Here is a 23,146-nt window from a genome sequence, read left to right as displayed (position 1 = left end):
TACCCGGTGAACGGGCGTGTCCCCGTTGCACGTGGCGGTTGATTAAAACCCCGCGGTATCCGCCGCGGCGGTGCACGAAGAGCGCGTGACGTTTACTACTTTACTGATGCGTGACGTACGGCTGCGTGGACACGCATTCGCGTGGACGCCGGTCCATTCAATGACGGACACGCGACAACGACGACACCGTCCGAGAAATTTTTCAGTCCAGTAATCAAACCGTGGCTTTCAATTCGACGGTGAATGCGGACCGCGCGACTTTGAAACTGTTTGAAAAGCTCCGACCGGAAACCATAGCAACTTTCAACACGAATAGAGAATTCGCGCATTTCATAATTTTTTCATGTTCATTAGACAATTAAAATATTCTCTGGCCAATAGTCAGTCAATCGAACGAGTTTGTTCGATCATTCTTGGACTCGTTCTACTTTTAAACTACTTGTTTGACTTGTTACGGATTATTCCACTTGTTAGTACAAAGTAGGACACATTCTTCTGAATAGTTTGGAATAAACGTTTCATTATTTTAATATTCATCCAGATAATCTACTTTTACTTGTATTGCACAAATAATTGAGGTGGAAAGCAAAATTAGCTTTCACTCGAGTTTAAAAAGCTTTGAGTGAGTCAGGACAAGTCTTGTCTGATCGATGTGGGGCTTGTTCTACTTGTTGTCGCAGAAATAGATCTCTCGTAGATATACTGAAGCAGCTGTTTTGGTAATATTCCGTTTTATTTGACCCTATTCTATTGGACTGGTTATACATAAACCTGAGCTGCACGTCTGATTTATTACATCCTATTCTACTTGTCTAGCACAACATGGGACACATTCTATTAACCTATTTAGCTCGGAATAATCGTTATACCAGTTGGCTAAGTATTCAACATCTAATTTCCTTGTATCCGCAATATAAAAATAGCTAGAGTACGAATACGTTTAAATTATGTATATTTTCCATCAGCTTTTAGAAACATTTTATTGCCTTCTTAAATCAACCAACAAATCTTCCACCATTTAAGTGCTGTAGCGTCCATCCGGCGTATTCGCGTAAATCTTGTTTAAAATTAAAAGATCGCCGAGTTAACAGGTTAAAGCGCGGAAATATGGCCGCTGATCATTTTCAAAAGTTAGTAAGGATATTACTTATTCCGTGGCAGCTCGTGTCATGAAATCTTCATTTTTCACGCCCACCGTGCGCGAAGCGTCGGCTACATAGTTACAGTTTAGCAACTCGATTACCGTTTAATTAATACACACTCGGACGATCGTAAAATCCGCGCTTCTCCCCCGGGGTGAGACGAGGGGCGTGCGCTAACTTCCCTCGTAAACCGATCTTTCCTTCGTCCATCCGCGCAACCCTCTTTTAAGGCAATTTAGAGGTGCAACTTTCTCGAATCCGCTTCGCGAGGAAGCGTACGGCGGCGGCGGGTGAAAGATTGCGAAACAAGGTGGACGGTCGTAAACGCGCGCCGGGTCGCGTTATAAAATCCCCTGGAAGATCCATAATTCCGTTTTGTTCCTCGTAAATGCTCGCCGAGCAAGCTTCGGTGAATATCGAACGAGCAACGATAAAAAACAGAATGCGAATCTCTGGGAAACGTCTACGCGCTTTACGAATATCATCGTCGGATCAACAGTTAGTTCTCGTTCGGGAAACGTAGAAAGGCGTCGGTCTGGACGGTCAATTTTCTAGCCTAATAGAAACTGCATAGTCGTTGCCGCTGCTGCCGTAGCTGCCGCTGCTGTTTGCCGTTCGAGGCAAGAAAACGAACAAAAACACGGAAATTCCGAGCGAACAGGATCGATGCTCTCGCGCAAACAAGAACGTCACCCCGGCGAAAAGAACGTATCACGGAAAGCCCCCGTTAATTTCCACGGCGGCGCGTTAAGTGCTGGTGTAATTAACGCGATCCTGTAATGGCCGCTTCAGAGCGCTGACGTCCCGGGGTCTATTTCGCGCGGTGTAACCCGCCGGCTACCTTAAAGCCGGCCGAGTTCGACTGCCAACTACTTCGCGAAACCGCGGCTCGAGCTCGGAACCCGCAGAAACTTCGTCGCCTTGTGTACCGCTCGCAGGTTATACGAGTACGTATACGCCACGGCGATAACATTACGGGGATAAATGAACTTGACGGCCGCTAAACTGTCCTTGAACAACGCGAGAACCGGAGCCCTTATTCCGCTCGCACGAATAGTTCCAACAAGTAATCCCATTTCGGTGGTCCGATCAATTTCTCTGCTCTACTACTTGCCTCATACAGTGGCTCGTCTAGCTTAAACCTCATGCGCTCGCTTTCTGTCTTTTGGTAATTTCTGACCAGTTAAGCTCTCCAGAACGCGTACAGTTTTCACGAACCAGGAATCGTTACGGTAAAGATCTTCGAGGTCAGGAATGACCATTAAATAAATCTCAAATTATGATTATCTGATTGCATTAAAACTAGGAAATAAAAACTAAAATATTGCAACATTTTCACTTGAGGGTATCGGATTACTAAAATATAGAAGATCAGTATTGTGTCTGATCAAACACGATCCTATTCCACTTGTTCGACTAACCCTTGAGTGCACACAACAGAAATGAATGAAACGAATAAGACAAAAGCACATATGCCAAACGCGGATCTATAAAATTGAGAAGGCAGTTGCAACGACGCCGCACACCTAACTTTTCCATACTTTGTTCCCAATAGTCAACGTAACAAGTCCAACCGATTTAACCGACTAATCGTCAATGGCGCGTTTCCGCTGGCGCAAAAGAGACCGCGATTCCAAATTGCCTCTGAAATTCCGCTCGTCATGCTTAAATTTAATTCCCATAGATTTACATACTGAGAGCCAGGACCGCAAAGGAAGACTGTTCCGCGGAAATGGGAAGACTGCAACGGCCCTTTTTCGCGAAACTTTCTTGCGAGGACGCGCGCGGCCGACGCGGTAAGATCGATGCGCTTATGCTAATTCCCGGAGCATTGTTCACATTTAAATTTCCTCGCCACGGTGTTATCTTTCGACTGACTGTGCGCGAGAACAGAGAGAGAGAGAGAGAGAGAGAGAGAGAGGGAGAGAGAGATAGAGCGCTCGCAGGAAAAAAAACGAAAGCTTTCCATGCGAGCATGTACGCGATACGTCTTTCGGGGAGCTTGAAAAGTTCCGTCGTAGGAGCGGCGAAACTACGTGCGAGGAAAGTTCGAAGTTGCCCCGGCCGTGCACCGTGGAAAATTTATGTTTCTTGGTATGGATATCGTAGTTTATTCTGTCCTTACGGTCCGCGTGGAAATTTGAAGATATTGTGATACGCTGGGATCGTTTCACGGCAGTTCGATTGACGTCGGGAGTATCTGGAACTGCGGGCACTCACCCGCTTTCAGTCTTCGATAACTGCTGTGAAATGGGACACTTAAATTCGAACGTGAGTGTGGAAATATTTCACTTAAATCTCTGCGAGATCGATTCTGTTGATACCGCGAAATGCATTATAGTCGGAGAATTCTATTAAGGGAGGTGATACATTTTTGCTGAATATAAACGTCGACGTAGACCGTATCTATCCCATTCGTCTGATACCGACGTTGTATTCCACTTGTCTGGCCAGAAACCGAGCTATACTACTCGCCCGACCTGTGGATATCTTTACCCTACTTCTTTGATCTTGGAAATGTCTCTATTCTGCCTCGCTGACCCCGGTTCTGTTGATATTCTACTTGTCTGACACAGACGATCCTATTCCACTAGTCCGACCACGCCTCACATGTATTATTAGCCTGACCATATACGATTGATACTATCTATACTAATTTATTGTTCATCTATGTGCCAGTCCAATACCATTTTATCTTATCAAAAATTAAACCTATTCTGTACAATTTATCTGATCAAACATTGTTCTATACTACTTGCTCGAGAAATAGTGGCGCAATATCAATGGTTTAAATCTATATTAATCGGACCACAATCGTTCCGAGAGGTATGTTTGCAATTCTACAAACCTTATAATCATAGGTGAAAAATTTTGAATTTTCATTTGCTGTTGAACATAGTAAGTTTTCAGTTTTCTATCAATTTGTTTACGCGTTGTATCGAAGAACTTCCACGTTTATGTTAATTTTTAGGAACTCGACAGAAATCTGGTAATTTTACCTGTTTATCTCTCTGTTCAGAGTCAAATATAGTTTAACGGCCTCAAACATTTTGACACTGCTGTGCACCATGCATGATTACTATTTTAATAATAAAGCGAGGTACTAATTTCGCGGTTCACGTCGACCTGACCGAGAACTTGCCGAACCGGAACCGATCATTGTTAATAAACAGCGGGGCCGAGTCCACACGGCGAACGGTCCTGTTCGCGATGACCGGAAGCGATCTTAAGTGTTTAATAATATGTCAACGGACCACTCGGCGTGCTTGTTACCTGTTTGATTATGCGCCGGTTTGCGTTGTAATTAGCGCGGCCGGTTTGGCCACACCGACCAGATACTCATGGAACAGTAACTCATGTGACCCGGTTGCGAGCACTGAATTACATAATACACCGGCCGACGCACGTACTACGCGAACGCTGCAAATGACATTTCCATGACGTATGCACGTGCAAAATGAACGGGGGACCATTGTCGTGGTCAGCCACCGCTCCGCGGAAAACAGCTTTCCATGTGAACACTCTTCAGACCCGCGGAATTATCGTCACCGGACTCTTGAGCAATTTTAACGAGCATTGTTGCCCGACGGGCGCGGACAAAAACTTCAAATCGCGTTCCTTTAATCACTTAGCACTGAATTGCGGCTTAATTCACTTGGCGCAAGGACAATAAAGTCTCGACCGGCTGGACTTCTTTGCGAAAATTCTGAAAAGGAAACATAATTCTCTCCCTTTGAATTATTTAGTAAATTAAAAAAAAAAAACAAATTCAACCGAGAGTTTATTCATTCTTCTGTGAGTCCTTTCTGCGGACGTAAGCTTCCAATTTTCATTTTTGTTGTCGCTGGATTGATTTGAATCTAGTGGTTTGTAACATAATGCAAACACGTTCCTAAGATTTCAAATAGAGTAATTTATGTACTTAAAGAATATTAACCCTTAGCACTCGAATGGTGACTGTAAGGCACCATTAAAAATTGCTGTATTATTATTCAAAATATGTTTCGCATTATTAAATTTGGTTGTATTTAATAAATTACTAAACATTTCAATACTGTACGTGTAAATCGCACCATTTTCGTCTGTATAATATGAAAACAAATATATAGAAGGGAAATATTCTAGGTCGGAAGAAATGTTTCCTTTTGGAGTTAAAATAGCTTCGAGTGCAAAGGGTTAAGATAAAATGATTAATTTGTTGGAGATTCGTCTACCGTCAGCGTTTAAAGTCTGATGAGAAATTGTAATAATTATGCAAAAGCTGTTCGAAATGCTTCCATCGGATCAAATGTCCAAATTGGAGTGAAACGCATCGGAATTCAGTGCAGGTGCACGGGGAATCGAAAGAGCATCCCCAGTATTCGATGTTTCTCAGTCGCGCAAGCCCAGCCACCCTTTCGAACGAACGACCGGAGAGAAATTCGGGGGGCGTGAACGGTCGTAAATTTTTACACTGCAGATTACTCGGTGCCGAGGCAGCGAATACCGCGTTTTAACAGATCGTAAACTTTTTTTACGCTGCTCAAATACACACGATACGCGTGTACGCATTGCCTTGCGTTTGTGTGTATCAATTTTTCAAAAGAATCCGATAAATCGCTCGTAAAAAAGTACGCTTCAATCTTCCCAAGCAAGTTACATATCAAATTCTCTTGAAGCATCTGCTTCGTTGTTAACCCTCGCACAGCAGCACTTGGAATCAATTTGAGCCAGAATTGCAAACGTTCTCTAAGAATTCTAATTTTCTACGAGCCCATTTAAATCCTTATTTTATTGGGTTCGGCAAGAAAGGCAACATTCATTTCAGCGGAGTAGGTTGAAAAATGTGCAATAAAAAATTTATGTGCAATACTTGAACGGATCTAGAAAGTATCCATCTTGCAAGAGTTAAAAATGTTTATGAACTTCAGTAGCTCGAAATTACGTGCCGGTAGACTCGATACTGTTGCAACGAGATTAGAAAGTCGCGCAACAGTGACGAAACCGACGCGCAACCCCATAAATTTCGGAAATAATTCGAGATTTCTGAAAGGCCGCTGTTTTCCAAGCACAAAGTGGCCTAACCGCCTGTCGCTCAATTTATCCCAGGCTTTTGGGATAAACCCGCGACCAGAATCGTACGGTCGATTTTTTCGTGTTTGTTTTTCGCATATTCTCGCGAGACCGCGTATCCGCGAAAAATATTCCCGTCGATGACCCGTGAAATACACGCGGCCGCCGCGCCGCCCGCCATCGCCATGAATTTTTAATGTCGAGCCCGATCCCGGATTACCGGTTAATATTTACGTCGATCGCGGACCGCGTTCGGTGAGAACCGCCATTTGCATCGACAGGAGAAACCGAAAAAAATGGAACGAATAAAATGATAGTGCGAACCGTGAAAAACGGGACTGCGAACGATTATGCGAGTGCCTGGTGAAACCGGTTGTTCCGGCGCGGCACACCGGGATGCTGTGGGAAACATATTCTCCGCGTGTCCGCGAGGTATAGTGATTCTCTGTCGAACAGCGCGCCATTTTGCGTGCAAAAATCAAAGTTAATGGATTCCTAGGGAAAGAGACAATGTGTCGGTGCCTGGCAAACAAGAATAGATTCACGGTAAAAAAAAAACTGTGACTTAAAATAAGCGGAGTCAGGATAATAATTATTTTATATCGGACACGTTCCTAACAGCCTAGAAACTTTTCTTGAAAGAATATTACTTTCTCCGTTTCTCAGCGAAACTGATCTATCGATAAGTTAATCTTTAAAATTCTAAGAATTCTGTTAAATGTCGAAGAGTCTGTAGTAAAAGAATAAAAGGTGTCATGGGAGATAATCAAATTTAGAATACTACGAAATGTAGCAGTACCGCTGTTTTAACTTTTACAGGACAAATCTTTTGGAAAAATAAGGTTTCCACTCTTCTTCTGATTTCCATAAAATAACCCCTCGAAATGCCAATTTGCATGTACATTCGCAGTCTAGTAATTAGAACGGATGTTTATGCAGATTCGTATTTTCGTAGACAACTGTCTCGACAGTTGAGACAATTAAATTTCCCGGCCAGCAATTTCATCGGATAAAAAACAACCGAAAAATCCGATTGAATTTCATTGAAATTTGCAGCGAGTGAAAAATGAATTTCAAAAAGAAAAAAACACGCTCAGTGATAACAATTACGGTGCTCGGGGGCTGAATGAACACGGACACTAAAACAACTCATAAAAAATTGTTGACACACGGGGAATTAGTTATTAGGTGGGAGAAGGGGTGGAAAAAACAGAGAACGAAAAAAAAAACAGCAACGGGAATAATTCAATTCGGGCCGGGCGAGCCACCGAGCCGGAATAGTTGATTGTTATAAAAGGGCTATTAAAATCCAGATCGACAAATAAATCAGAATTTTCACGGAGAATAATAACACCAAGTCAGCAGGGTGGGCGGCGAGCGCCCAGTCAGCGGAAACGCGAAAACGTTCGGCCACCGGCAACAACGCGAAACGATTATTAACGAAAAACGCCCACGATGGACCGGGACCGGTGACTTAAATTTTTTAGCCGTCAATTCGCTCGACCGCACGCCCGTCCAATAAACCAACTATACTCCGTTAGCTTTTAATTCGACTCCCCGCGGAAAATCGACGCGCATTGCAAATAGGAGCGCTCGTTGCACATCAAAGGAAAACATTGTAATCTCTCCCGCAGATTTCTGATCTCCGGGGATAATTAATTTAATTGAGACACTAGCCCTGTTGTTCCGCAAAAGAGAGAAATATCCAATCAGAAAAAGAGCGAAATTTTCCATTTTTAAACTGGAACCGCGTTTTGTTATTTCACTTAATCGATTACACTATTTTATCACTTCATACTCCATCAATCTGCGAAAATCTTAATCTTCATTCATCAACGAATGAGCAGAGGATTAAGATTCTACATTCATTGCATGCGCTTATTTTTAAAATAGGATCAAACGTGCGTGTGCTTGATAATCAATCATATTTTATGTACACTTTTAAAAGCTGCAACCTCATCGAGGAACATTGTTGCACCGTATAATGTAGGATTTGTAAAAGCTCGCACTAAAACAGCTCTTGATCATACATGCACACGAGATGAAAATATTAAAGGATTGCGGTCTTAAGGAGCGCTGGAATTTTCTTTCGGAGTAATGAGTAGGGTGCTTTAAGGAATTCTCTGCTCGCGAATGGCAGCGAGCGCAAAGGGCCGCGCGGCCACTTTGGAGGACGAAAATTTGTCAGCGTTTCTTCGAACGGGTTCGATCAATTCCGCGAGAAAACTCAATTGTTCGAGCATTCGATATAAGTTCGACCGATCGCTCAGGAAGAAGGATTATCTTGAAACAGGCACCGCGACCCATTGTTCCCCGCGATTAACGAGGGAACCGACACACCGATCCGGTTCTCCGAACGTTCCCGATCTATCGATCGCGGCGGCGCTCTCGGCGCGGAAGATTAATCAGCCGTCAGAACGTCGCGGATTAATTTATCAAACGAATTAATGAATGAGAGTTATGTGCCGGGCTTACACTCGGCGGAACGTTAATCGCCGTAAAACATGTGTTCGCTGACTGGCGAGGAAAGGAGAAACGTTCGAGAGAATGGATGAGAGACACAGGAGAGCGAGCGAGTGAAAGTGCAAGGGAGAGAGAGAGAGAGAGAGAGTGAGGTAGGAGTGCGAAGCTTCTGCGCGCGGAACAACAATGCGCCAGGCAATAAAAACGGGAGGATGACTAGCGTAAAACGAGATGGAATGAAACGGGCCGCATTCAAGACTCGCCCCGGAAATCCAAGACTTTTCGAAACGAGGGTTTCGCGCGGCCGAACAACCCTTTCCCGGTGATAAACCCGCCTTGAAAGGAATTCAGGCTTCCGGCACGCGTTACCCGGGGCCCCCGTTGATTACGGTAATGGAGCCTCGCGGCCTGCTAAATTGAACATTCAGTGGACGATGAAAAACTCTGACGGAACGGTTCATATGATTAATTCCGACCGAGGATGAATTCGCTGTTTCAGCTACAGAAATCTTCGCCGGCAAGAATACCTGCCGGTTCTCCTATGCTCGAGACGCTCGTTATGCTCCCTTCACTTTCTACAGACCCCCGAACGCAACGCCGAAGATTTTATAACTCCGCTTTGCAAAACGAGCAAATCATTTGTTTGCGAATACTTGTACTGCAATGCGTGTTTAACGTTGTAAAATTTTCATCGAGTACACAATTTCTCGACGAGAGCATAGCTTTGCATCGTTTATTCGGAGGCTGTTGGTGAAAGTCGTTCGAAAACGATCCTCGAACCGAACGAACCATAGACAGCAACTTATCTATTTGTAATAAAAGTTAAACAGTAATTGCTGGCACCGTGTCAATTTTCATCGGCTTATTATGTAGTTCAGAAACGCGTCACAGAGCGCCACGCGCCATTTTCAAGTTATGTTTATATAATTTCTTTAAATTTTTGACTTAGACCACTTTCATAATTAACACTAAATGAATTCCACATAATGTTGAAATTACAACCACTGGCTCACCACCGACCACCACCATGGTTCATTTTTGACGATATCGTAAAAATTACATTGAATAAATTTAGTTTAAAATAACGTGGTGTGAAATAACTGATAAACTCACTTTTTTTTTTTAATTTTGACTTAGACCACTTTCATAATTATGGGCACAATTATGAAAAGTGTGTCCAAACAGGGTCGTCGCAGCGTCACGAGCCAATGACGGCGACAATCGCGAAGCGCCGTTCAAGAGAAAGAGAAAAGGACGTCCGAAAACGCGTGCACAGAAATCCAAGAATAATCTTGAGCCGAGTTTCCGCTCGTTACGGAGCCGGAAAAGCTTGGTCGCGATAAAAGTGCAGTAAAAGGAATCCAAGCCCCAGCCCGGCCAACGAACGTACCGACGTCTCTGGCGCGTTAATTGTAATGGTATTAATTACGATAATGGAGCCCCCATCCCCGGGTCCACCAGACCCCGAGCTGGCTCTCTTTCTCTCCAACCACTTATTCTCGTACCCCTTTACCCGCTTTTTCTCTCCCCTGTCCACCAACCTTAACATCCCTTATTCTCATCCCTTCACACGGAGTCAATTAAGTGGATATCTCAAACGAAAAATTCTAATAAGCTCGCGGGGAACGGCTCGACTACGGCCGAGCGCCCCGGGAGAGAGATCATTATTTTTCCCTTCCCTTTTAAAACAGTTACGTTAATGCCATCCCCGTTAGTTTTATCCTAAATTTAATGAAGCACGACGGGTCTTAGGGCGTTATTAGACCGTCATATCGGCGCTCTCCACTGCCAATCCCGACGAACTCGTTCCACGTTACGCAGACGAACAGCTAGTTTTCGTTCCCACTACTGAATTCTCGTTTCGGGACTCAAGTCCCACTTCCGAAGGAGAAATCGTCGAAAGTTACGAGTAGTACAGTGATTTCTCTATATATGTCGCCGAGGCCTGGATGATAAACGTCGCGGAATTATCCCCACTGCCGCGGTGTAGAGGCCTCGGACGCGCCCCGGCCCCGTGATTCAATGTCCCCGATAAAATCGTTTTCCCGCTATGCAAAGACACTTCGATCGATCGTCAGCGCACTCGATACCATCGCGATGATCTTTCGTATCAATCCGGTGGTGGCAGCCGTCGAGTCGATACGCAGCCGAGTGGCACTAGAGCGCATTCCATCGGCGCTGAATTCCCTTCGGAAGGGTTGACAGAAGAAGAACCGACGACGGGGCGGGGGTGGCAGAGGATCGAGGAAAGAAAGAGGGACTTCCGAGAATTTCTACTTTCCCTTCCCCTGGACTCGGGAAGAGAGAGAGAGAGAGAAAGAGTAGCATGAAAAGGGGAAGAGAGCCGGAGTGGCTGAAAATATTTCCGAAAAGGCAAGTGGGAGCCCATTGTCTCGGCCGAGAGCAGGAAAAACTTTTGTTTTGTACACCCCCACCCCGTATCTCGAACCCCCGGCGCAAACCCTCTATCCGTCCGGGGGCTGGTGCAGTGTCAATCGGCGGCGTTCCCGGTCGTCGCGTGTGATACCCCGACGTGCGGGAACAATTGACGATTGTGATACTCATTAATCTCTGCTTTAACTCCCGCCGCGCTCCAACGCCGACCGTGCTAATGAACGACCCCGCGCACCCTGTCCCCCCGACAGTTTCGCCAGTTTACCCGGATATAGATTTAACTACGAATTTCATTCCCGCCGTGAACCGACTATCGGTGTCGCGATTCCTCTGTTATTGCGCTAACAAATAGTTGAAAGGAGCACGCGCGTCGCGAATTCGCACGCGGAATTAACGACAATGATGCACTTTCCACGTAAAAAGTCATCCGTGAACGAATAAAGAATTTATTCTATACACGTTACAGCAACCCGTTATAAGAGATAACGAATGATTAATGAAGCTGTGTTTCGAGTAAATAGCTAAACGAAGACAAAAATTCAGTTGATACAGAGAACTAACAATAAAGCTACGCTCTTTAGTAGAAGTTTAAGAAAAAGAAATACAGAAAAAGTAGCATTGAAGCGGCATTTTAATTTAAAAATTCAACGAAAGAAGCAATTCGTACAACTTTAGAATTAATTTCACGATTGGATAATTATAAATATGTTGAACAGTCGAATGAGATAACAAATGATTAATAAAGCTGTGTTTCGAGTAAATAGCTAAACGAAGACAAAAATTCAGTTGATACAGAGAACTAACAATAAAGCTACGCTCTTTAATATAAGTTTAAGAAAAAGAGATACAGAAAAAACTAGCGTTGAAGCTGCATTTTAATTTAAAAATTCAACGAAAGAAGCAATTCGTACAACTTTAAAATTAATTTCACGATTGGATAATTATAGATATGTTGAACAGTCGAATGAATATTTAAGCCGTTTACGAATGTTAATCACGACCACGTTGCCGGACGTTTTCTTGGAGCCGCGCGCATTCGAAATCCGTCGAAAGGTATGTAACGAGTTGGCTTTTTACAAGTTACTTGTCCCCATTAATTGCGAGCCTGGTTGCCGCGGCACTTTTGAGCGACGATGTCGCCAAAGGACGGAAGCCGCAGCCGAGTCATTTACGCTTCCCTCGAAGGGAATACCATTTCCGGTTTCCGACCTTAAAACCCTTTTGATCGACGCGGAATTACATGGTTTTCTGGTCCCGCGAGTGCGCGAATCGGGGAGAATTTTGACGAAGCGATGCCGTCAAATTTCACGTTCACTTCAATTCAGTTACGTCGAGAAGCTAAGTGGACCGAGCGTGTTAATTGCAGATGTAACGGCGGTGCTCGGTGTCTTAATTAGTAGATATCTCAGATTTTCCGAGCACGAGAACGACGGGGTATCGCCGTCGATGTCGAAACGAGTTTCCGGTAAAGCGTTAAATCTCCCAAGTGTTCGGCTCTCTCGGCGTTCCGTCGATTAAATAAATCTCACATTATTTCACGATGCAATGGCGGACCGATTGAATTAACGCGGAAAGTATGAATTACTGATTAACGCGGCCCGCTTCTAGGTTTGCTACCCGTGATTAATGGCACGGCGCCGCCGCGTTAATTCGTAACTACACCGGGAAATTAATTACTCCAGTCAAGTTATAAATGTCCGCTGGAATAGTGTTCTTCCCCTGGCGACGTAACTTATCGATTTATCGGTGACACGCAATCCCTGGAACGGTGAAACAACGACGCGTGATCGAAGAAAATGTTGATCGGCTATAGTTGATCAAGTGGACCCTGTTGAATAAGGTTGAAACTGCTTTCGAGCAGAAATATATGGTAGAAGGAATTAGGTTCAAGTAGAGTGGAAATCATTTGCAGCGTTTAAACGTGAAGTTTCAGAAGTCGGAGAGAGTTGAAATGGAGATGTGCTCATTGAAAATACATGGAAATGAATTACTTGAAATTAAACTACATTGCAATGATTTCTGTGAAGATTTACGGAGGTTGAAGACGAGTTCCGACGAGTTTGCGTGAGTTGATGTAGGTTGAGGTCTGTTGAACTGCAATAAAAATAATTTATAGAGCTGAAGTTCGAATGTTAGAGTTCAAATGAACCAGACGTATTCTGACTGAAGAAGAAGATGCAGAAGCAATTAGAACATCAGTATAAATAAATCTAAGCAAGCTAGAAGAAAGCGATCTACAAAAATCACGGAAATTCGATTCCTATTTTCAAAATCACTCCGACGACAGAAAATGTCAGCTAAACACGTTCGCACGAGCAGAACGGGAGTATGATCCCGAACCAGAAGTAGCCCGGCATAAAAACCGGGGAACAGAGACGAACACGGCATAGTCCCGCGTAAATTAATCATTACCGGTGATCGATAACGGCGCGATTATTTGCGGACCAGTCAGCATCGTGTTTAATATTTCAACCGGGTCCGGTTTAATGCACGCATCAAACGCGGCCGACTGCGCTGCGCGTTCGCGTTACGTGTCTTTCGTGACATAATAACCGATAATGTCGGCCGTTGTACCATCAATTTCATTCTACGCGAAAACCGGACGGCCGTATCGAGCGTCGCGACGCCATTCGTTGTCCGTTCCCCGGGAAAAAAAGCGTTCGCGGCAACGTGAAATATTTCTCCGCGAGACTACGCCGCGCCGACACGCTGCTTTTAATGCATTTTAACGACCCAGTCGTGATTGAAATGACGAACGCAGAAAAGGTATCGAACGGTGTTCAAACGTCGTTTTCTTGCGACGTATCGGAAAAGTCATTGTCGTTGTAGGATTAAAAAAAAAACGCCAGAACGCGAATCGAATTAACGTAGACGAGACGCGTCGGGCGACATAATTAAAACAGCGATTACCGTCGCACCGGATCGATACACGTCCGACGAAATTCGCGATCATGCCGTTTCGAGTGCTACCAGATATATTGAATATCCTAGGTATAGATTCTGTGTACCGAATTCTTCCCGCGTTTCCGGTCTATACTTTATTCGTAATCCGATGCGACGCCGCGCACAGATATCGTAATGGAATCGCGATAAATATTGGCACTGCATAATCGCGTGGCAATGCGTGCCCCCCGGGTCTCGTTCCGTCGAAATTAACTAGTAATTAATAAGGACGCGCGGATCGAGAATGAAATTTTATCGCGAACGTTCGATTTTACCTTCGGCGCCGTTTGTTCGCTAGAATAATCCATAAACTGTACAATCGCTCGACGTTTTCCGGTGTCCAAAATGGTTAATCGATTTCGCTTCGCCGGCGATGAGTTCTCTCGACTTTTCGATGATGTCCAGTGTTTAATCGCGAGCTTTAATAATTGAAAAATATCGAATCTAATCAATTTCACTTAGCGCTCGATGATGTTTCTCGTCTTTGATGGCGTCTACGGTGCTCAAACTGTTTTAAAAAATTGATTCCACGTTTTTATTTTGTATTCCATTAATGTCTCGATGATGTACTAATTTTCCAGCTTAGAGGCAAGGAAACGAAACGCTATTCAATTTAGCTCAGTTTTCGCAACTGCAACGTTTCGCTGAACGCCCGTCGAAAAACAACAAGCTTAAATTTTTCATTCGTTGAAGTCTTCCTCGCTGGTTGGAAGATCGAACGGAATACGCGAACGCGAACACGCTGGGGCGGAAACATGATACAAACACGTCGTAAAAAAAAAATAAATGGAACTAAAAGCCGGCGTGCAAGAGTTGAGAGACACGAACCGCCGGATAGGAGACGCATCGGACGGGTTTACGAGTCCGTCCAACGACCCCGAGACACGCCTAACCGAAATCGCATACAAATTCTATCAGGATTTTACTGTCGCCGATCAAACATGCTACAGAGCCTCCCGCCGACGTTCGTGTCTTTCGATCGGCGCGGCGCCGAAATAACACGCCGGAAACCGGGTCACGCGCACTTCAAATACCGAATCGACGGGGATAATTATAAAAAAATATAGGCTCGTTTACCGAACCGGAGACTGAGCAAATATTCATAGTTTGATTACGCGTTATCGCCCGGAGAAACGAGTCGCCGCGGAATCGACCATCGAAACGGCCAATTATCGGTGGCGGAAAGGAAAAAAGAGAATGCGAAACAAATAGAAACAAATAGAAGCAATCTCCGGCTTCGGGTATGCGAACGGAAATTACGCGGCGGTAACGAGCTGAAGGTAATTTAGGGTATTTTAGAATTCTGTTTCGGTAATTGGAATCTCCCGCAAGAGCCGGGAAATCGAATTAAAACTTTGGTGTCGCCAAGTTTGATTCGAAGTTGATTAGTGTTTCATTCAAGTTTGGTAGAAATTGGCCCAAAGTTTGATTTAAGTTTCATTCAAGTTGGGTTCAAGTTTGAATCAAGTTCCGCGAGCTTTAAGACAAACTTGCTTCGAGATTGAATCAAGTTGGATTCAAGTTTGAACGAAGTTCAGAAAGCTTTGGGTCAAACTTGCATAGAGGTTGAATCAAGTTGGGTTCAAATTTGAATGAAGTTCAGCGAGTTTTAAGTCAAACTTGATTCGAGGTTGAATAAAGTTGAGTTCAAGTTCAAATGAAGTTCAGCGAGCTTTGAGTCAAACTTGCTTCGAGGTTGAATCAAGTTGAGTTCAAGTTTCAACTAAGTACAGCGAGCTTTGAGTCAAACTTGCTTCGAGATTGAATCAAGTTGGGTTCCAGTTTGAATGAAGTTCAGCGAGCTTTGAGTCAAACTTGCTCGGAGGTTGAATCAAGTTGGGTTCAAGTTTGATCAGAACTGTAAAATTTACAAAGATCATTAAAGTTTGTGCAAGCACGATTAACGGAACACGAGTCTACCACGTGATTTGTACTTCACACTCGATCTCACTGAGAACGTCCGCAGAAAAAGCCGCCGATTAACACAGAATAGAGTTTGATACGAAAACGAGGTCGAATCCAAGTCGTCGTCCAAGTAAATTTACAATTCCAGGACGAAATGAAATCTTTTCAGTCGTACTCCGACGATTCTCGTTAAAGAAGAAGTTCCTGCGCGGCAATAAGAAGCGGACTCTTTAAAATCAAATGATCGCCGAGAATTCACGAAGCCGTATTTTCATTCGGCCGGCACAATGCGGGCGAATTAGCGTTTCAATTATTCCGTTTCGCTTAAACGCAGCATTGACTATTTCAGAATTCCGCCGGACAGCTATTACGCCTGTTGAAGAGCGACACAGAACTGCCTAGATAATTCATGTTCGCATAATCGATTTGCCTCAAAAACGACAGGGTTTCTGGCACGATCGATAACAATCTAACTCGGTGCTGTCGTTGCGAAATAACTTTTCGCTATATCAGACTCGATCACCTTTCGATCATACTTCGATACAGCTACGTTTTTATTTCGTGCAATCTTTCCCGGTAACAAACCGCCTCGAATGATTATTCTCAAATAATACCTTTCGTTAAATACAACAATTCTTCCCTTCATTGAACTCTCACATTTAGCTGCCCCAATCGTTTCAAGGAGGGAAAATATTGTAGATTCGCTCGTGGGGAAATGCACTAGAATGAATGCCTGTTTAATAAAGAATTTTCTCAAACCAGGGGGCGTTTTATTTTGGTCGAGGGCCAGTGCTTTCCGCCATCAGTAAATCATTACCATTCGCAGCGATTGGCGATCTTGGTAACAGGTGCGGGCCGGCCAGGCCCGTAACAAAAATGCGGGGGCGGTTCGATCCACGAGAAAGGAAGCCCATTAGCGCTCGCGCGAAAGCGAAGTGGTCGTTCATTCATGAACTCGGCCAGACATAGCGTTGTACCCACTATCGTACTACTATTACTACTACTACCACCCAGGCGCTGCTACTACCGCCTGGTACTACGACACGGCCACGCCACCACCACCACTTTTACGGCACTCTAGCGCGCCGGAGCCGCGGCAGAGTGTGGGTTACGTGTTCCACCGCAAACCGGCACCACCACCACCCTAACCGCCGCTGCGATACGGCAACCACCCCCGTAGTACCGCGTTCCTGGCGTTCTTACCGGAGGAGTTTCGAATACTCCTGCAGCACGACCCCGACCCCCTTTCGATCCGCGTTCTCCATCGGCCACCTTGACACTGAAAATCGCCCCGCGACGACCCTGCTACTCCAAGAAATTAATTGGCCGAGCTTCTGGGACTCTCGCTGATGAAACCAGAGGGTTGGATCATCCAACAGATAAGCCCTTGTTTGAGCATCGCGTGGTTCAACGCCTTCGTGATCCTGACGGATTTTATGCGTTTGCGATAGGGATGAATGGACGGGGGATGAAACTGTGAAAGCATTAAAAGAGTTCAACACGTTAAACGCCATTCCAACATGCACCAAAGCCTAGTTAATCTACTTCTTTCTTTATTGCTATATTATTGAATCAGTGAGAAATTAATTATATCAAGGAAAAATCCTTCAACATAGACATCAATTACCATGTACAGTTTGACACCTTGACGCGCATGACTAGTCACTTCCAGCAAAACATCGAGCCCAAAACTCATCGTCATTCCATCGCTCCCGAGAAACAATTTCACGAGTGGCTCGTAAAACATTAAAGACCGGCGCGCGAACAGGATAATCCAAAACCGAAAATTCGATATATTTTCTCAACCTTCTCTCCTCCACCCCTTTTTTTTCTTGTTACACGCCTGTACAGGACGTTTTACGATCATTTTATAGATGCTCGGCCGCGAATAAAGTTGTTACTGCTGCGAATAAAAACAGCCGGGTGGTGTACTGTTTTACGAGGAATTCCGAAAAACCATTCTTCCCCCGCGGAACACGAACAAGCGCGGGAATCTCTGAATTATTGATCGGCCGTATCCACCGGGAAGGAGATCGCCTAAAATAGTCCATAAAATGGAAATGTATTCGTCTTTTAATCTCCCCCCCCCCCCCGGGCCCCATCCGCAGCGGCCGAATCGCGGAAAAATCATTATAACTTCCCCGTTGCGGGATTCTTTAGATTCCACTATTGCTCATTAAATCCTCCTCGGGCAGCTATCAAAATTTTATTACGGAATAATTATGCCGGATAACGCGTATCGATCCGTCCCATCGTTCGAAATTAGAATAGTTCTGAATAATGAAAGGAATTATTGAATTTCCCCGAATTCCTCGGACCAAACACTTCAGATTTTCGAAGCTAATGGAACTTTCGGTCGTCGAACCCGCCACAGACTCAAGGTGACACCTTACTTGACGTCGTATTGATCTTCAATCGGAACTTATTAGCCCGCAAAATTACCCCCCGACAATTTTAAAATAATATTTACTGCTTATATTGCTTGGTGTACGTCATATTATAAATATAATTCGCTCTGCTCAATCTGTCTCCTTTAAAATCGTTCTTCTAACGCTGAATAAGCAATAAGATTTATTAGGAAAATTATTTGTAGAGCACAAAGCGAAAGGAAGCTCTCGCTTTAAAATATGTTTCATCAATTTTTTCCAGGGAAAAGAACAATTCATCGCAAAGGACAGAACGCATTCTACAGCCTCGCGAACAAGCAATTTTCCAACAATTCTCGTTCATAAAATTTAATAAAACGCGGCGATCTGTGATATTCGCTTCGCAATTTCGTCTTCTCCAGCCTGACTTTAAAAAGGAACTTTTCAATGGTTTCAAATTGTTTGCTATGTGACGTCATGTTTTTAATCACCGCTGGGGGGAGAAGGGGTATTAAATCGGAATTCTATCGACTGAAATATCCCTGTAACACGTTGTAACGGCACGTTTCATCTTTCGATTCGTTTCGGGAACACATCCCCGTTTATCGACACGATTATCCGGACTTCCCGGCGAACGCGTTCAAACATTCGACCAAGAGAAAATCACTCGGTCGATCCTCTATCTTCTTCCCACCTCGATTCCGTTTGAAAACTGTCTCAACCCTCCACCCAGAACATTTTTTTTTTTTTTTGAAGCGGCGTCAAGCGATTACTACGTACCGCGAATTTTCGCGCGGCAGACAGACCCTTGAAAACAGTTCGGCTGACCTATTTTCTTCGTTCGTTCCGAATGACAGATCGCAATCAAACGTTCCCTGTGCCGAATACAAAAAAAAAATCGAACCTCACCTCACCCTAAATTATATCGGACGCGAGGAACGGTGGAACACTTTTGCGCTCAATCAAAGACGCATAATGTTCGACTTTGCGTTTCTTTTAGCGCATTATTTGTCAAGGCATTTTTATCGATTTTAGTGAGAAATGTTCCTTCTTAATCCTCGTTTGAATAAATGATTTAACAATGTCTAGATAATGAATGGAAATTGACCCCAGGAACGTGGAAGAGCTAAGAATATCACAACTCAAACTAAATCGAAATCAATATTAAAATAATTTGCGTTTTAATTTTAAGCGTCACTCTGTCGAGTACTCTGAAATTAGAAGAATTATCCGTTTCAATATTGTACACGCGATTCCACAAAAGTGATCAAGCGTGCTCATGAATTAGTACTCGAAAATAAGACGTTAGTGCCCGGAGAGAAACTAAAATACACATTTGCGTAATTCGGAAACAGTTTCGAATGGAATTTGCCTGGAGTTGAACGAGTTAAATTGTCCACAATTTTGCGGACAATTTACAAGCAACGTGTTGGAACAATTTCAACGCGAGAAACTATTTTATTCGGTAGATAATACGGTCGAAAGTTTCCTCTGAATAGACCGGGGCGTTGTAAAGCGAAGCGAGTGCTCGATATCGACACCTTGACCCTGAAAAGCCGCCGAGGTTCATAACTTCCTAACAACTCCTCCGAAACTTTCTTCGTAACGATAAAAAGTAGCCGGAATAAGCAAACGCGATCGAGTCGATGCATCGACATGTAAAGAACGGTCCGGCTGCTTTGAGAAACTCAAACTCGGGGGAGGGATGAGCCTCGATTATGAGAAAGTTTTCGACTGCGAAATTCATGGTTTATTTTCGCTTGAGGATAATCGGTGTGTCGTGGTGGAAGAAATCCACGTGTTACAACCACGTGCTCGAATTACGACTATTCTACTGGTAATCTTTCTGCAGGAGAAATAATAGTAAAAACTTAGCCTTAGATTCCTTTCATTTAAATTCTCACACGTTGATACATTCACTTATCATTTTTTACTTCCACTAAATTATTCATTATATTTGGATGACCTTAGCTATTTTTCGTTTTGCTCAGTTTTCCTGGTGTGATCTATCTTATTTACACTTCTACCCACCATTGAGAGGTAGACAACAAAATAACACTATAAACAAACCTATCGACACAAACTACGATTATACTCGACATTGCACAAGTAGAAAATGGCTTACATCAATTTACTGGAAATTGACTTTAAACCTGTATATAAACTACAATTATTCTCGAGATTGCACCCTCAAAAAATGAATTCGAGAACACACCAGTCTCATAATCATTAATACATCAACTCCTAACAAGGACCTCAACTTTCACACCACTTTTACCTCATACTCGCACAAAGCATTTTTACTAATGAACTTTAACAGATCCTCGAACAAACTCTGTTCACAAGATCAACAACGTTCCAACCCCCATGATCGTGGTTCGAAACCAACCACGTGGAGAACAATGATCGTCAAGGCTCGTAAGAATCTCGCACAAAGCCTGGCACACAACAACGAAACAAGTCCTAACACCGGCAGCTGTACCAAAAATTGCGGAACCCAAATTGACCCTTACAATCAAGCTACTCGTGCCCGACCGTTCACCATTCATCAACGAAACCTCCCCGTCACTCGTCACTGGATCATGCTCCTCGGGCTCGACTCTCCCAGAGAAAGGTCGTCGCCAAAATTCCAATCGGACCCCTAACGAGCGTGGCAGCTCGTTAGAGTCCTGGTCCGGGACAGCGGAGTCGAGAACACGTGGGCGATTCTCGACGTCCCGTTTGCAAGATAGTCCCATCAGTTTCGGCCTCGAGTCACTATCTCACCCTCTCGGACCATGGAGTTTCACTTATAGCACGAGGATTGAGGGATCGAAGCCGACGGTAAGATCCGTCGATCGTGAGAAAAATCTCCACTTATCGAGTGGTCGGTCACAGTGGTGGCGAGGGTAGCAAAATGATCCATATAGATCATAAAGGAAAGAAAGGAATTCTCACCCCGCAGCAGCCAGGCCTCGCAGCTTCCGCTGGAGCTCCGACCGTAAACACACGTCGGTGGTTGATCGCGCACTGAAGTTACCACCGCGGATCCGGCATTCGACTAGGATCCCACACCGACGGCCACCGACCTCCCCCTACCCGCTGTACCCTCCCTCCCTCGAACGTGGCCACCCGCCCTCGCCCCACCAGCCGTCCTCGCCGACCCGGCATCGACGAACAACCCCCTTTTTAACCCTCCCTCCTGGCCGACACTCGAAAACCGTCACCCAGCTCCGTCATCGTACACCCCCACGCACGGGCAACCCTCGTTTCGACCGACACCTAGCCTAGGTGCTACGAGAACCCCGACTCTGATGAAGTAGTTTCTTCTTATCTTGAGCCGGAGCGGGTTCACCCGCCTGATCAGCCGAGACGATAATTCCCCACTCCCACGATTGCTCTTTGGGATGCTACAGTCTGTCACATGAGAGGCTGTTGGTAATAGGTTCTTCCTAAAATTAACAAATTTCCTACCAACTGTCTTGAGTGATTGTGTTTTGGAAATACAGTCAGCCAAAAATGTCTCCATATCTCTGACCGATCCTTGTGTAGGCAACCAGGTACCCCTTCACTATATTTCTTACATTTTTCGATGTCCTCCTAAAACTATCACAACAAAGCTCTGAATGTACATGCTTTGTTCCTTACTATGTCAAGTGATGAAATTAACTAGATTGTAGTATAAGGTGTGAACTTCATTATCAAGTAACTGACAATTGTTATTAAACTTGTGGATAAAATTCGCATGGCAGTCCACGTGTTAAAGGATGTATGCAGACCTTTTTAACTGGGTGTAGGTGAAAACCGCTCTCAAAGTTGGAGAAGTGGAGAAACAGCAGCTGAATTTCTAGAAAAGGTGACTCAATTTAGTAACCTAATACGTGAGAATATAATCCCTGCAGAAGTTTAGCTCCTAGCGGTAATGATTTATGTTAATGTAGCTACCCTATTTGCGCGAGTCTTATCTTTCCCAATATACAGAGAATAACCTGAGTTTCCCAAGTAAATAATTTATGCTAGCTACTTTGCTTATGGCAACATTATCTTTTGGAACGCTTTGCCCCTGAAAATCACAATCGATGATACTAACAGCTACTCAATTTCTGCTTCAAGATTCTTATATCTGCAGATACGGAAGAGTTCTTCATCCCAAGACGTCGAAGAGCCTAGGCGCAAGTTTTCCCATAAATTCTACGCTTCTGTACACCACTCCATCGATTTAATGCTTGAACCTACGGCTTGACTCGAGCCGAAGTCCGTACATCTCAAATGCCATGTATAATTCATCCCACAATCCAGATGCAAGGTTCTCCAGCTTTATTAGTTATTAAAATCAAGAAACACGTGTAGTCAACAGGGCCAAATTACAGCGTTCCCAGGTGACCATTTGTGAGTTAGAACTCGGTCCAAGCTTCAATTCGGAATTAGGATTCTCGGGAACCTATTCACCAACGTTCTTCAGCCACGAACTACGAAGAAACCTGTAATATAGAACTCTGGAAATAACATTCGCAACTTCGTTGTACAGGATTGACCATTTATCAAAGACCTTCGTGCGGCTTTACTTTCCCGGGCTACCGAAATGTTTTCATTCGATTAGTTTGAGTTCTGCTTATCCAAGAATCCAATATGCGGACTTTTCGATCGAACGGCTCGAGCATAATCTCGAACAACATGGGGCAAGGTATTGTACAAGGTAGATAAGAAGACTAGATACCCGGGGATGAGCAGATCGAACGAATGTCTTCTGTTACAATCAATATTTGCCGAGTAATATTTAAAGGGGCAGCTTGAGAAACTATGGAGCGTTTCTTTCTCGAACTTTTAGAACAATTTCCCTCATATTCTAGGAAATTATACAAAATGTTTTCGTTGGAACATTTTTAATTCTTATATTCTTAA

At 44.2% G+C, this 23,146-nt stretch overlaps 1 protein-coding gene across 6 annotated transcripts in view; it reads right to left on the bottom strand.

Moving 5' to 3' along the window:
• The window catches only part of Dscam3 (Down syndrome cell adhesion molecule 3), a 221,604-nt gene extending 200,287 nt beyond the window's left edge, over positions 1–21,317 (bottom strand). For all 6 annotated transcript variants that reach the window (XM_076797434.1, XM_076797432.1, XM_076797430.1 and 3 more), the window contains exon 1: positions 21,203–21,317. The gene's annotated coding sequence lies outside the window, so the exon portion shown is untranslated. The remainder of the gene's footprint in view (positions 1–21,202) is intronic.
• Positions 21,318–23,146: the final 1,829 nt, after the last annotated feature.

The sequence above is a fragment of the Halictus rubicundus genome, chromosome 12, assembly GCF_050948215.1.
Source record: "Halictus rubicundus isolate RS-2024b chromosome 12, iyHalRubi1_principal, whole genome shotgun sequence".
In the NCBI taxonomy this organism is placed as follows: Eukaryota; Metazoa; Arthropoda; class Insecta; order Hymenoptera; family Halictidae; genus Halictus; species Halictus rubicundus.
Note: the sequence above shows the minus strand (reverse complement) of the source record. Positions and strands in the feature narration are given on the sequence as shown.